Here is a 17,256-nt window from a genome sequence, read left to right as displayed (position 1 = left end):
TTACTTAATTCAGAAAAAAAAAAAAAAAAAAAATCCTCCTTTTCTCTCTCTCCCTCTCATTTGTGAAGCATCTGTTAACATTTTGTAGAAGTTGTCATCTGTGGCAGGTAGGGATTCCCAGGTTATGGATCACTTCATTACCTTGGAGTCCTTGGGAAAACACAAAATAATTGTATATAACTAAAAATGATTCAGAAGGACTACTCAGAAGACATGTTAACTGGCTTCCATTTGTCATATTGATAACATTTACTCATTTGAAAGCAAAATGACTGCATTGGGAAATTTTTTTGACTTCTACCTTTTCCAAGGACTTTAAAAAATCTTTTAAAAAAAGAAACCTAAATATTGTTGCTATTTTGACAATTTTCAGGATACATCATTATAAATATTTTGTAAATAATTCTTTAAAAATGTTCATTTCCATGGCAAACTACTTCAGCATGAACATTTCCTTAGTAATATTGAAATGAATCTTATTAAATAAGTGTTATGGGTGAGACTGGAGATGTGATTAATCCTGGGGCAAAATTCCTCTCAATCTATGAAACTGTGAAACCAGACAAAAACTAATCTGTTTTCCAAAACACAATGGTGGGAAAGACATAAGATCAATATTGCCATCCCCAAAAAAAGAGATTGGAAGGAAAACTGGGGTTTTGTGTTTCAAGAAAGTCTGAACTCTACCAGGGAAATTTTCATTAGATTGCTTTTTCTTGCTGAAGCAGTAAAAAAGTAAATATATTTGGGCCAGATGTAATGGCTCACACCTGTAATCCCAGCACTTTGGGAGGCTGAGGCAGGAGGATCACCTGAGGTTGGGAGTTTGAGACCAGCCTGGCCAACATGGAGAAACCCCATCTCTACTAAAAATTAAAAAATAAAATAGCCTGGCATGGTGGCACATGCTGGTAGTCCCAGCTACTCGGGAGGCTGAGGCAGAATCTCTTGAACCCAGGAGGTGGAGGTTGCAGTGAGCCGAAATCATGCCATTGCACTCCAGCGTGAGCAACAAGAGTGAAACTCCATCTCAAAAAAAAAAGGAAAGAAAAAAAAGAAAAAAAAAATACATGTATTAAATCCTGATCCTTGACTGCTTCTTTTAAAATTCTTTATTACTTTTATTGTTTATTGTGGTAAGTGTACTCAACATGAGATCTACCCTCTTCACAAATTTTTAAGTGCACAATGTATTATCGTCATCTATAGGTACAATATTATACAGCAGATCTCTAGAGCTTATTCATCTTGTTTGAAAGGTTATGCATGTTGATTAGTAACTTCCCAGTTGCCCCTCCTCCTAGTCCTTGGCGTCCACTCTTCCACTCTATAATTTTACAAAATTGAGTATTTCAGATGCCTTATATAAGTAGAATCATGCAGTATTTGTTCTTCTGTGCCTGGCTTATTTTATATCATATGTCCATGTTGTTGCATATTGCAAGATTTCCTTTTGTTTAAAGGCTAATAGTCCATTGCATGTATATTCCACTTATCCATTCATTAATTCGTGGGCATTTGGGTTGCATCCACCTCTTGGCTATGTCAATAGTGCTGCAATAAACAGGAGGGTAGTAGTAGTATTTATCCCATCAAGATCCTGATTTCAAGTCTTCTGGATAAATAACCAGTAGATTGGTAGATCAGATGATAGTCATAGTTTTAATTTTTTGAGTAACTTCCATACACTGTTTTCTACAGTGGATACAGAATTTTTATTCTCAGTGTACAAGGGTTCCAATTTCTCCAGATTCTTGCCAACATTTGTCATTTTGTTGTTGCTGTTGCTTCATAATAGTCATTCTTACAGGCATGTGGTGATATGTCTTTACGATTTTGATTAGCATTTTACTGATGCTTAGTGATGTTTTTATAGAAATAAAAAAAAATTCTAAAATTTATATTAAACAGTTATATTTTAAGACATGAGAATTAGCCTCTTTGGCCGGATGCTCTGTTCTCTTGGCCCAACATAGTGGTGGCCCCTTCCTCTGAAACTGAAGAGGAAGGAACTCTGAATCTTAGGCCTGCAACCTCAGTTTGTGTGGCAAAACACCCCACCAGCCTCTAAACTGCTTTCAGGGTCATTCTTCCATTTTCTTGACAGAGAACACATGTTTACAGCTAAATACCTCTATCAGTCATTTACTGCTTATAGAATCACAGAAGTCTAACAGCTGTCCTTCATTTCATTCTCTGTCTCCTTGATTCCAGGCTGCAGCATGTCTGCTGGGATGGCTGATTAGATTCATAAGTTACACTCTAATCTACAACAGGTTCTGACAGTCGTCCAGCCACACCCTTGCTGTTCTCTCCAGAGCACACTTTCTCATTTCTTTACAACATGGATAGGCTGAGAAATTTTCTACATTCTTAAGCTATGCTTTTTCTCTCATATTTTATTAAAGGCAACAAAGAGAAACAAGACTTCACTTTCAACACTTTGCTTAGTAATATTCTCAACTAAATATCAAAGTTCATCATTCACAAGTTCTACTTCTCACCCAACAAAACACAATTTATCCAAGTTCTTTGACATGTTATAACAAAAATCATCTGTCCTCCTGGTTCCAGTAAAATATTCCTCATTTTTCTCTGAAATATCACCGAAGCACACTTAACATTTGTATTTCCAGAAATATTCTGTTTGTGATGGTATATATATTCTCTCTAAGACAATAGACACTTTACAGCACTCCTCCTCCTGAACCCTCACCAGAATCTACTTTAACTCCCATGTTTATATCAATAGTCTCTTTCAGGCAATTTAGACATTTTCTTTGTATCATTTACCTCAAAACTCTTCTAGTTTTTAAGCACGACTCAATTCCAAGGACACTTTCATATTTTAGGTATTTGTTGCAGTAGCATCCCACTTCTTGGAATCAAAATCTGCATTATCTTTTGCTAGAACAAGTTGAGTAGTTTAGGACAACAGAAATGTATTGCCTCAAAAGTCTAGAGGCCATAAACCTAAAATGAAGGTGTTGCTTAGGATATGCTGCCCCTGAAGGCTCTAGGGATGGACCTGTTTCTGGCCTCTCTCCAAACTTCTGGTTGCTTCAGGGATTACCTAGCTTGTAGATGGCCGTCTTCTCCCTGCCTCTCTTCACATCACCTTCTCTTGTGTCTATCTGTGCCCAAATTCCTTCTGTGTTTGAGGACATCAGTCATACTGGATTTGTGCCCATTCTAATACCCTTATTTTAACTTAATTAACTCTGTAAAGACTCTATTTTAAATACAATTGTCTTCTGAAACGCCAACATGCCTTTTGGGGGGAATATAACAACCCAAAACATCAAGGCACTAGAGTTTGAGGAAATAATGCACAATTATTTTAACAAAGTGCATTCTATGTGCTCAAGACCTATGTAAATTTAGAGGTGATACACAGTGCAACAGTGTCTTAATTCTGGATTCCCACAATGTGAAATAGGTGTGTGGGCAAACTATGTCCCACAGGCCAAATCTGGCCTGCCATTTTTTTTTTACAAATAAAGTTTTATGGGGACAGTTTATTTGTTATATATCATCTATGGCTGTTTCCACACTACAACAGAATGTTGAGTATCAGAAGCAGGAACTGGCTAGACTGTAATGCATTAAAATAGCTGGCCCTTTAAGGAAGTTTGTGGCTCTCCAATTAAAATAATAATAACTCTCTCTATTGAGTGCTTGCCTTGTGCCAGCTCTGTGCTCCATGTGTGTTTTACATGCTTTAAGTCCTTTAACTCTACTTCTTTTCTTCTTACCAAATGGGGAAATTGAGCACTAAACATTTTCTTTTCCCCAAGATTATACAGCTGCTAAGGAGTGGGACTAAAACCTGAATCTTTATGGGTCCCAGACCTACTGCTTGTTTTAGCACTAAATTATTTTCCAACAGTAATAAGTTTCTTATCATCGATAGTACAATAAGAAAGATACTTGGTATTTGTTTTAGCATAGAGCTTCTACAACTCTTGAAATTTCCAGAGTGATAATGGTAATAAGAGCATCTGTTGTTCTAACAAGGTAACTCTTGGCAGGACCATCTGCTTCAGAAAAGGAACTCATCACCAGAAAGATCCAACCTTGATTAGAAGTTTGAGGTGTTCAGCCCCAGCTTCCAAGCTCCCAGGAGGGGAGAAAGGTTGGAGACTGAGTTAATTACCAATGGACATAGTCATGGCTACGTAATAAAACTTCCATAAAAGCACTAAACCACAAGGTTTAAGGCGCTTGCAAACTGGCAAACACATCCATGTCCCTGGATGGCGACATACCCCAACTCCATAAGAACCAAGTCTCCTGTGCTCAGGACTTTTCAGGACCCTGCACTATGTACCACTTTGTCTGGTTATTCATTTGTATCCTTTAATATAAGCTGTAATCATAAATACAGCATTTCCCTGAGTTCTGAGTCATTCTAGCAGATTAACCTTGGTGCGGGCGACTGTGGGAACCCTTGATTTTGTAGTCAATTTGGACCAAAGGGTGGGCAACCTGAGCACCTGATACTTGCAAGTGACATCTAAAGTGAGGGCAGTTTTGAGGGACTAAGCTCTTAAAGCTGTGAAGTCTAATACTAACTCCTGGTAGTTAAAGGAGGAATCTAATGAAATTATAGGACATAAGTTGGTACTGGAGACTCAGAAAACTGGTCGAGTGGAGGAAAAATAAAAAACTGTAAACACGTCTCATCATCTGAGATGAAATGCCACACTTTGTTAGGCAAACCTGACCTCTATATTCTGTAATTATTTGAAGTATCTTGAGATATAAACAAATATATATAATTTCATTTTTTTCAAAACTAATGATACGTTTTGAACATATCACTTTCCAAACTTATGAAATAAAGTTATTTATACTTAAGTGCATGAAATTCAAACATGTAACTCCAACAAAAATAAAATTATGTCTCAGACAATTATTCAATTAGTAATTTATCTGTGATGCTATTGTGAAGGAAAATCATTTAGGAGAACATAAGTAAGACCTCATTCATAAATCCAAACTGTTTTCTTTTAAAAATGTGGCCAGGCTTGGTGGCTCACGCCTGTAATCCCAGCACTTTGGGAGGCTGAGGCAGACAGATCATGAGGTCAGGAGTTTGAGATCAGCCTGACCAACAGGGAGAAACCCCGTCTCTACTAAAAATACAAAATTAGCGAGGCATGGTGGCACATGCCTGTAATCCCAGCTATTCGGGAAGCTGAGGCAGGAGAATCACTGAACCTGGGAGGTGGAGGTTGCAGTGAGCCGAGAAAGTGCCACTGCACTACAGCCTGGGCAACACGATTGAAACTCGGTCTCAAAACAAAAAAATGTTCATTATTTTATTGAACAAAAATTGAACAAGTGAAATACCTCTGATACGTTTTTAGGTCCTGGGTTCACCCCAAAAATTGCACCTTAGACTATCTTCCTTAGATTCAGAATTTATTTTGAGTTACAGAGGTAGAAAAGCTAATTACAAAACAATGAGGAAGAGTTGTAACATAGCCATATTCAGTGAGTGTTTGGGGCATAGAGGAAGAAGTGATGAGTCCTTACAAGACAATATAATGAACTTGCCATATTTTGGCACATTATCTCTTCCTGACAGGTAGCAACAAAAGTGACTAACTACAAAGACCTAAATTCCAAAAACCTGGGAAATATAGTGGATGATGAAAGGGTAATTATAACTTTAATTAGTGACTTAGCTACTAAGTCATTTGCTGATTACCATAATTAGTCAACATTCCATTTTCAGTGTAAACACAACATGGAATATTGGAGAAACATAAAAATATTTTGGAAAAGGAACCAATAGAATCTTGAATAACTCTCAAATGTAAATATTACTAACCTTAAAACATCTGGTTTAGATTTTACTTGTTTTTTAACGCTAAAATTTATTTTCTAATCTTAAATTTCATATATTTGTTGATAATTTGAAGTTACACATTATAATTAAAAATAATGGAAGAATAAAGAAAACTGTCTTTCTATATTAAATTAAATGTTAGAGACTTTCTATAGCCCACTTTTGCTCACCTGTGATACTATGGAAACATCCTTGTAATATAATATCAGATATTCTAACTCTAATATCTGGTATATTTATTTCATCAGGTATCTATACAAAGTAAAAAGTAAAAATTACATAAATGCCTCAATCAGCAAATGCCTTTATACTCCTGACATTTTAACAATGTAGGAAAATGTGAGGTGTCATTTTGGTTTAAAAATGAAAAACAGGAACAAAAATGGATAGCAAAAGTTAATTGGTTCAGTATTATTTTTTAAAAATTGACAGGGTGGGAATTCTCCTCAAGCTCCCTTGGTTCAAGATCCCTTGCTCAGCAGGTTAATTAGTTAATAAATTTATACAGGTGTTTTTAAAAATATCTTTGAACAGAAGTCATATGATAATAAATTAAGTAGTGCTGTTTCCTCTCATAGCATATTTTAATGTGTTTTGTTTTTATTGTTAGCTACATCTGAGTAGTTGTAAAAATATACACTCAAAAGGAAGACTTCTTAAACAACCTATTTGCAAATAAACTTTTTTCATTAACATTAAAATATTAGAGCTGATTGCAGTGGCTCATGCCTGTAATCCCAACATTCTAGGAGGTCTAAGTGGGAGGATCACCTGGGCCCAGGAATTCAAGACCAGCCTGGGTAATATAGTAAGGGCTTGTCTCTGCAAAAAATAAACAAAGTTAGCTGGGCATGGTGGCATATGCCTGTGGTCCCAGCTACTCTGGAGGCTGAGGTGGGAGGATCCCTTGAGCCGGAGAGGTAGAGGCTGCAGTGAGCTGAGACCCTATTTCTAAATAAATAAATAAATAAATAAAATATTATAGCTGTAAGCTTTAATAAAGTTACCATCTGATATAGACAAAGATAAGATAGTTTCTAGAATGGCTGAGACTTTAGACAAGGTTCTCTAGATTGTGCTCATTCAAACATAGTTGAGTCAAGTCAACAGGTGTGTCCTAATATATATTACTTTCTATTTTCAGGGAAATGCAAAAGACATGTTTACATTTGCTAACTACTCTTCTTGTAACATGAGCATTTGACAAATGCAACTAACACTATGCAAAAAATTCCCTTCGTATATTAAGCATTGATTTGAAGCTATGTTCCATGAATTGAAAACTAGGGATAGAAATATAAAAAAGCATGATTCTATGTCCTCTGCAGGGACATGGATAAAGCTGGAAACCATCATTCTCAGTAAAGTGACATAAGAACAGAAAACCAAACACTGCATGTTCTCACTCATAAGTGGGTGTCGAACAATGAGAACACATGGACACAGGGAGGGGAACATCACACACTGCAGCCTGTCGGGGGGTGGGCACTAGGAGAGGGAGAGGAGGAGGTGGGGGGCTAGGGGAGGGATACCATTAGGAGAAATACCTAATGTAGATGATGGGGTGATGGATGCAGGAAACCACCATGCCACTTGTATACCTATGTAACGAACCTGCACATTCTGCACATGTACCCCAGAACTTAAAGTATAATAATAAAAGTGGTAAAAAAAGAAATGTTTGGGTCAAGAGAAACCATAGCAAAATCTTCTTCATTCTCCACAATTTCATTAGGCACATTCTCTCACCTCTTACTTTTATAGATGCTTGCTTCAGCTTTAGACTATTTCTTTTTTTTTTTTTTTTTTTTTTTTTTTTTTTTTTTTTTTTTTGAGACATGAGTTTCGCTCTTGTTACCCAGGCTGGAGTGCAATGGCGCGATCTCGGCTCACCGCAACCTCCGCCTCCTGGGTCCAGGCAATTCTCCTGCCTCAGCCTCCTGAGTAGCTGGGACTACAGGCACGCGCCACCATGCCCAGCTTATTTTTTGTATTAGTAGAGACGGGGTTTCACCATGTTGACCAGGATGGTCTCGATCTCTTGACCTCGTGATCCACCCGCCTCGGCCTCCCAATTTTTTTAAATGCTTTAAGTTCTGGGGTACATGTGCCGATCATGGAGGATTGTTACATCGGTATACACATGACATGGTGGTTTGCTGCATCCATCCTCCTGTCATTTACATTAGGTATTTCAACCAATGTTATCCCTCCCCAATACCCCCACCCCCTGCTACCCTTCCCCTAGCCACCTCCCCCGCAACAGGCCCAGCTTTAGCCTATTTCTAACTCTTTGTCCTCGAATTTAGATTTCCACCCTGGGTCCTCATTTATCTGTTTCAACTCCTCTGGATAGCTATATCTCTTCCTTGGTTAATCACACTCTTGTCTGCAGGTTCTGACTCCACTCAGCATTGCTGTCTGATTTCAGTGTACAGATCAGCTTATATTTATGTTTTCTTGATTTTGATATGACCCACTTTTATTCTTTGGATTCTGAACCTGGATATATATTCCATAAATAAGTGGCTTCTTGGCTGGGCACAAAATTGTTTTAACTCCCAGACAGCAAAATGTGGTTTGGCATCTTTGCCTTCTTTCTTTAATGAAGGTAGTGCAATAGTAGCAAAAGCATTGAGGCAAAACAATGGGATAATAGCCCAAATAGGAAAAAGCATTATTTTATTTACATCATAATTATAGTTTTCTTTTCTTTTCTTCTTAAACATAAAGAGGTTTAAATTCAGGTTTTTATTTGATTATTACTGCATGTCAGTAAAGGGCATTAAATGACATAATTTAATTTCCAAAAATATATGTGAATTTCATAATTTTTCATCATCATGGCATGAACCAAAGAAAGTACCTTATTAGCTGTTTCAATTAAAGTGTGAATTACATAGCACAGTGCACCCCTCCTAAAAAATGCATATTTTGGTTTTAACATTTATATCTAGAGGTTTACTATTATATAATGAATTTACCTCACTTTTTTATAAAACTTTATTTCCACATATGATATGCATTACAATAGTCTAACTTAATTATCGAATGAAGCTATCAATCTTACTACAGAGGCTTTCAGAAACCAAACCACAACCAAAGCTAACTGATTTATTGGTTGCCTTTCCTTACATATTTGTAACTATACTAGAAATTTTTTAATAAAATGCATGTGCTTCAGTTTTGGACAATTTCTCAGAATTATACTGTAACACAGGATTCCCCTTTTTTTGCATTCTTATCCTTTTTACAGGGAAAGGTTGTTGAAATGGAGAGTTCAAGAAAGGTTTCTAATTTAAACTCTTCATGGAATCACTAAATTCCATGGCACATGGAATTTCTGTGCCAGAATTTGATCATAAAGTCACTACGTATTTTAGTTATTAGCATCTCTTTATAAGAATAAAGTAAGGGATGGATTGCTCAGCAGAGAGATATCGATTAAAATTCTCAAACATTTTCTCCATCCTTAATTTCCCGTCTCTTGCAGTCTACAATTCTAAAATAGCATTTATCTGAGAAATAATGTCTCTCTAAATATGTATTTTATACAGAGACAATTAATAAATCCAACAAAGATGTCACTGGGAAAAATAAACACTGTTTTGTGGATTTAGAGAGGGCAACCACACCAAATAATTATAATTACACCACAATACACATTGTTACAGAAGATGAACAAAGTGTCGCTAGAGTACCAGAAAACTTGAATATGGCAAAAGATATCAGAGATGCCATACAGAATGTGACGTTTTAACTTAAAAAAAAAAAACTTAGCCTTTATTGTGATAAGAATTCCCAATCATTTCTAACCTAGGATTTTAAAAAATTGCAGTTAACAGTTACTGGAAAATAAACTTGAGAAAGGAAATAAAGCAGGTTGGGGCAGAGGGACCAGTCAGAGAACCCTGAAGACCTATAAAATCTCTGCCAGTTTACTGGGCACTCTGGAGCACACACTGAATGAAAGAAAATGTGGAGATCCTAGTACTATCACCTTACTCAGTTATTAGCTGGGGCTGTCTTCATAATGGTTTGCTCTCAGCTACCCACCTCACTTAGTCACTGGCCAGAGGCCACTCCAAGAATAATGTGGCTGTAGCTTGAAGCTGAAGCAAACCTGCAAAAGCTAACTGGCTCTTCACTACTAACTGCTTTCCCCAGATCTGGAAAGCAAGTCTTTACTTGAAGAAGTTCCATATCTGCCACAGTGCCTAAATTAAAGGAGTAGTTATATTTTTATAGTGCAAAATCTACCAATCATTGCAATTACATTTGTTAATATATAAATAATAACTGTCTATAGTATACTCTAAAACACTGTCTACTTGACTATATTTTAACTGTTTAGTCAGTGTTTTCTTTTTTGCTTGGTTGCTTGGTTTTGTTTTCAGTGATATGATTTTATCTTGAATTTGAGAAGTCATTGGTTAAATTGATTTGAGCTTAAAGAAATAGATGACAAAAATGTATTTCTCCACTGAAAAATAAAAACATTGCACTGTGGCTTTTGCTGACATGAAGTTAGAATATCATTACAGGTTGAATCTCCCTTATTTAAATGCTTGGGGCCAGAAGTGTTTCGAATTATTTTGGATTTTGAAATATTTTCATATTCATGAGATATATTGGGAATAGGATCCAGGTCTAAGCAAAACAATATATATTTTTATATACCTTTTACACATGGGCTGTAGGTAATGTTATACAATATTTAATAATTTTGTGCATGAAACAAAGTTCATGTACACTGAACCATCTGAAAGCAAAGGTGTTACAATCTCTGAAACCAAAGTGGACAATCTGTGTTTTTTTGTCATCACCATCATTTCTCACTCTGAATTTATACGCCACTGATAAGCATCATTTTCTGATATTTATTCACACATAAATACTACCTAGTAAAAAAGATGACATGCCACTAACACAGTGAAGAAATAATGTGTTCATGGTAACAAAACAGCAGAGTAGCATCATCAGAATACCTGTGTCAGCTGTTAGACGACAGCAACAGCAAACAACGGCAGGCTTTCAGTCTCCAACTATGATGCTGTTTTGATTAAAAGGTTGCTACATGCTGTAGAGTACGCACAAATGCTTCTTTTTCTTATCACTGTTACCTGTCGGGGTATGTGCAGTCCTTTTTGACATTTTCAATAATATCTTTACACCACAGAGCAGAGAATATGCAAAAAAAAAAAAAAAAAAAAAAAAAACACAGAGAGAGTGAGTAATGCATGTAGGTGTTGGCCTCATGTGAGGCATCATGGGAAACCTGCCATTGGCACATCTCACCTGCACATGTGCCATTTTAGTGCCCTCTGTGGGCAGGCTAGCCTAGGGAATCTGGGCATGTGCAGAGGATGTATTATCTATCACAAGTGGAGGGGGCTAGGAGAGTCATTTTTTCTTGGGGATGCTAAATAAGCTGTGTGTTGGGCACCTGCGTTTTGACTGCAACCTGTCTTGGTGTCTGATTTTCCACCTGGTGCATTATGTTGGCACTCAAAAAGTTTCAGATTTTGGAGTATTCTATATTGTGGATTTTAGAACTAGGGATGCCCAATCTGTATCGGTAAACAGAACTTTTTTAAAAACTTAGTGAAATCTTGTCATATCCTTTCCTTACTCTTGACTAGTTAGATAATATAGATAAGAGCCATATAACGCATGTGGGACAATGGCGCTATCCCAGCAACATTCATCTCTGAGCTTTCTCTGAACAAAAAAAGCCTGAGGACCAATAAGTGACCATGAGGAAAAGAGATTTATGATACAGTTGAGATAGTATTCCTTAATGTTAAATCCAGATTAAACTTGCAATCATCTCTTTGACAAAAAAGTAGCAGAAGTTTTTGCAAAATACCTCTGCACCTATTACAGTATTTCCCATTGGTGAACAACTGACTCAGTGTTGCTGGATGAGCCTTAGCTGTGGTATGATTGGAAAACACAGCACTTGGAGTCAGAACACTGGCATTCAATTCCATCTCTGTGGCTAAAAATCTATATGACTGTGGTCAGGTAAAATGGCTGAGCCTTGATTTACTCATAGATAAAATGTGAACATTATCTCATAAAGTGATTGTGTTAGTCATGATAAATGATCTATGTAAAATCTCTTAGAAAATCTTTATTCTGGCTTAAAAATGTAAGAAAAGCCTGGCTTTAGAAGGATACTAATATCTCTGCTACAGTATACTTAGTTAAGAGAGACATAAATAAATATTTGCCCTCTACTGCCCTCTACCATGTAGAGTAGATGCATTCTGCCCAAGCTTGCTCTCCCTTCCTGCAGTGCCATTCCCATATTAAATCTACATTCTCCATGTCCCAACAAAAGTCCTTCCTCCTCTGCTAAACTTCCCTGATCATCCAAGACCTCTCTGTACTTATTAATTTCCTCTATCTTTACATCAACTTACATTAATACTGCCTTACACTGTTAGTTTATTTTTACATACTTTGACTGAATGACACAAAGATAAGTAGAGTAGTACTTTATATCTAATCAAGAGAGAAGAGGTTTTGTCCCAACTCATCACTTTCTATATTTGAATTCATATTACTAGGTTTTATTATAAAATAAGGAAACTAAGCTGTGTGACTTCTAAGATCTCTTTCTTCTGGAGAAGAAATAAGATAGGCAAAATGCTGATTGGAACCCTTGCAATTATGCTAGAAAGTAAAAATGCAATCGGCTTATGGAAAAGCATTCCTGCCTGAGTATTATGTCCTGTGAATCCCTCTTACAGGACAAACTATTTCTCCATGTCTTATATGAGACAGTAATTCAACTTTTAATATTCAGTATTTTAGTAAACTATATTCTCAACATTATTAAAATTTATTGATTGTAAGATTTTAGGGCATTTTATTTTTCGGACTCTCAGAATGTGAATATAATGATTAAAATTGTGAGTAAAATAAATGGATTGCATAATACATTTGCTAGTATCCAAGTCAAACACAAAGATATAGCAAGCTGCTAAAATTTTAAAGTTTCTGCTTGAAGTCAAAATAGTTAAATTTTAGTTGCTAATTAATCTGTCTTAGAGCTCATAAAGCAAATTTAATCCACATGCATCCTGTCTCAACAATATTCTGTAAAACGTCTCGCCTCTTTAATCTTTTCAATTTCACAGGCCAATCTGTAAACTTGGGGAAATTTCACTATATGCATTCCTTGTCTAGATCCACACATAGTATTTTAAGAGATTCTGAATGTTATACCCATTAAAGACTTAAAGTCATCTTTTAGAGGTATTAACCTATTTCTACATGTATCAAAATGATAGTAAGAATAACAAATCAATGTTTTACAATTTATATGCTCTAACTCCATTCTTATAATTTTGTTAGTGCAGCAGCTGGGGTTATTAAAATCGGACTCCAGTCGGAAAATATGAATTCTCATAAGATTCCTATCTCTTTGTCCATTAAAGTCTACGTAGGTATTGTTTCTGATAATGTGTGCAGACATTAATAAGGCTTAAGAAATATTGCTTTTATCTTTCAAAATTGTTCATGATATGTACACTCATATCTTCCCATAGGTATGGTCACAAACCTAAAATCGGCCTATTATTTACTGGCATTAGATGGACACAAGTTCATATTTGCTTAAATTAGAGCACTCTGCTTCATCATATTGAGTGGTGATTTAACTATTCATTGAGTATTTTTCCTTCCTTCTTTCTGTTCTTTCTTTGTTATTCTTTAATCTTTTTCATTAGGTTTTTCTTTTTATCTAGATAAATTTATTAATATGTTTTAGAAGCAAAGTAGTATACAGTTTATTGGCATTTTATTTGAACTTAGAAAATTTCAACTTGAATGCTGCCAAGATTGTCCCATGTGCCTTGGGTCCCGGTGTGGTTGCTAAGATACAGGTTATTAATCTTCCAATAAAAATATAGACATCACAGTATAAAAAAATATATATTTACTAAGGAGCCTTGGTAATTAATCTTGTTTTCAATTTGAAACTACTCATGTGATTAGAAAATATTTTAACTTTCCCAATTGTTTTCCTTTTTTTTTTTAACATGGTTAAAGTATCTCTATTCAAAAGGAGAAAACTGTACATGTTTATAAACAGGATATTATTTTTTGAATTATAGTTTTTATTTTATAATCGTTTATGTTGCATAGAATATTACTTTCCAAAATTGATAGGACTTTTAATAAACTATAGATAACAAAATCATCACAAATAATAAATTTTTAAAACACCAGAGGATAAAAAATAAGAACATAGCAAAATTAGACTAATATAAGTAATTAATTGACTATGAACTTTCATCCCTCCTTCTTGAAACATAACAATAAACTTGTTAAATTGTATAATTCAAATTGTCTCACAAAGAGAATCTTGTCTATTTATCAAGAAATACAGATATGTTCACAGAAAGGTATCTATCAATGTTTGTATAAGGGAGATACTGAATGCCATAATAAACATTATATCCAGTAATTATGCTGCATGCCACCAGTATAACCAGTGACCACACAGAAAACACTTTACATGCCCTTACAAAACACTCGACATTCCGATACAGTAAACACTTTAAATATTCGCTGAACTGATTCAACTCCTAATCTTAATGCCCACTACTGGCTCAGCACCACAGCTTGAACTCTCATCATTTCTTCTTGGTGTGTTTAAAACTGCTTATTAAGAGTCTCAAGTCATAGACGATACTCCACCCTACTAACACAATGAAGAGAACGTACTTTTTGGACAATAGGCCCAGATTTGCATCCTTGCATTAGTCTTTATCAGTCTCATGCCTTGGGCAAGATAGTTATCAGATTTATTCTATACTCACCTGTATATAGATCTAGTAACAGTTCCTAACTCATAGGACATGAAAATTAAATTAAATAATATAACACATATATAATGCATAACATAGAAATGTTAAAAATGTTAAACCTTTTTTTTTCTCAGTATCAGTTAACTATTTCAAAAATTTAGTAACCGTCTCATTCACTTTATTCAGTTCGTTCTGACTACTAGTAATTTTACCCCATGCTCTTTTCAGAATACAATTCACAGATTTGCTGTATAGGTTTGCTTTCTCATCCTCCAGCTGCTCTCTCAATTCAGTGCCAGTCAGTTTGAGATGACTGGATTTAGTCAGGAGGCTACACTCTGAATCTCATCTTTTCCCTAAGGCACTCAAAGCCTTTCTAGTCCTTTTTCTTTTTCTTTGCATTTTTTTTAAACAACTTAAGGCCTCAAAATAGTACGTTTTTCCAAAATTTCAGCAGCCAAAGTTTGTATAATATGATCTTGTATTTCTTCATGCATCCTGGCCAATCTTCTCCTAGCTCATCTCCTTCAAGCAATATGAAAGTGTGTTTTTTCAAATTCTAATTCTACTAAAATAGGAAGAACATCTGCCTTCTAGACTACCACAAGCAAGTATTTTATCAGAGGTTTTACTACTGCATAACATAAATCATCATCTTTTTAGCCTTCAATATTAGTTTTACTAGGTCAACACTGTATATTTTATGTTTTGTTACATAATCACTCCATTTCTAGTACCAATTTGTCTTCTGATGAGGTTAAGTTAGGCTATGCTGAGATAACAACTCTGAAAATTCAGTGGCTAAACACTTCAATATTTTATGATGTGTCTTGCTTGGTGCTGCTCTGTGTGCAACAGGACCACTCAAAGTCACTTGGTTTTCCAGGGTAAAGAAAGCTCTTCCATGACTCAGCTGTGGTACCATTAGAAACATTCAGCTTCTTTGGGATTGTCAGCAGAACACAGGGTGTAATAAATTGACACTGTTTTTCTGTGACGAAGCCCATAAATGACATATGTGTGACTCAGCCCATAAATGACTTTTGCTTATGGTGCATTGATCAGAACTAGTTTCTTGGCCCTGTGTAACTGAAAGAGGGCTGAGCTACATAGAAGGAGAAGGGTATGTGGCTATTAATTGAGAAGTAACTACTTGCTACACTATAGGTAAAAAAGCCTTGATCAACTACTTTATAAATTTTTTCATATAAGATTCCTTTGGCTTCCTAGGTCTCAGGTGGTTATAGCTCCTTTATTTTTTCATTAGCATTCTATTTGAATTTTCAAAATTCCTTACAAGTCCGTTATATTAAATCCAACATACATTTAATTTCTCTCATTGATAAAAGCGTGGTCATAACTCTGATCTTTTTTAAATGCTTTGATATCAATAGTTATAGAAGAAAATAAATGATAAAAGATTACATATTAGATATATACAGGTAAAGAAAATATGAAACAGTTTCTAAGCCTTGAAGTGATGAAATGACAATAGCTTGAATAAATCAACCTCTTCAAAATATGAACACAGAGCAATGCATGTTGGGAATGCTTACTGAAGCTTCGTGTCAACAATAGATTATGATTCTTAAAAAATATTTAAAACTCTGCATGTCAGCCAAAGGCATTTACATGTCAGCCAAAGGCATTTACATGTCAACCAAAGGCATTTACATAAAAAATTAAAAATATAATCATCTCTACAATCCATACATAATTATATAATGGTCAAGACCATGCCATAGATGATATAGATAGGATTCACATGCTATAGATGATATAGATGAGAACCTAAGAAACAAGTTTTTTGCAGAAAAAAAAAAGGTATTCAGATGATACTGCTCAGAGCTGGCAGATGACTTTGAATCTACTCGCCAAATTTAATGTCTCAGATATTGATGTGGGTGGAGCAAAGTGAAACTTTTTTAACACTCAGCAACTTTAAAGAATGAAGTTCTCAGAATGATTAAACATTCTAATATATATGTCATATATATCATGTGTGGAATACTAGTTTTTTAGAGAACTAAAATAGAATCTATTTTAAAGTAATATCAAATACTTTAGTATTTCTTTAATTACTCAGAAGACACATGAGGATCCCAAAGAATCTGCATAAATAAATTTTAGTTATCATTATTCTGAAGATTTAGGAAACTGTATTTAAAAAATATTTTCAGTAATTAAAACGTATCATTTTTATGGCAGAATGCAATCCACAGCTCATATTCTAACACTGTCTTTTACTTGCAAAATATCATAAGCAACTTACTATCTCTAAGGATCTTTCATTATCATTACAATCACTGTTATATAATATCTGGAAAATACCCTGATAGAGTAAATCCCATGGTTATAGTAGAGTAACATTTAGATTGTTTATCTGTTAATCTATTTTAATTTATTTTGAGTTGTTCTATTTAAGGACTGCTTAATTAAACTACTCTAGATTTTTTTTTTAACCAGGAAGTGGGTAATCAGGTTTAGCACATTCAATTCAGTGAGTCCGAGTCTGTTGAAACTTACAGCATTTAAGGTCAACTGTGTTCTGATTTATATCTATGTCTCCCAGTACCT

Source organism: Aotus nancymaae, unplaced genomic scaffold, assembly GCF_030222135.1.
Source record: "Aotus nancymaae isolate 86718 unplaced genomic scaffold, 86718_ANA_hifiasm-v0.15.2.pri h1tg000072l, whole genome shotgun sequence".
Lineage (NCBI taxonomy): Eukaryota > Metazoa > Chordata > Mammalia > Primates > Aotidae > Aotus > Aotus nancymaae.
Note: the sequence above shows the minus strand (reverse complement) of the source record.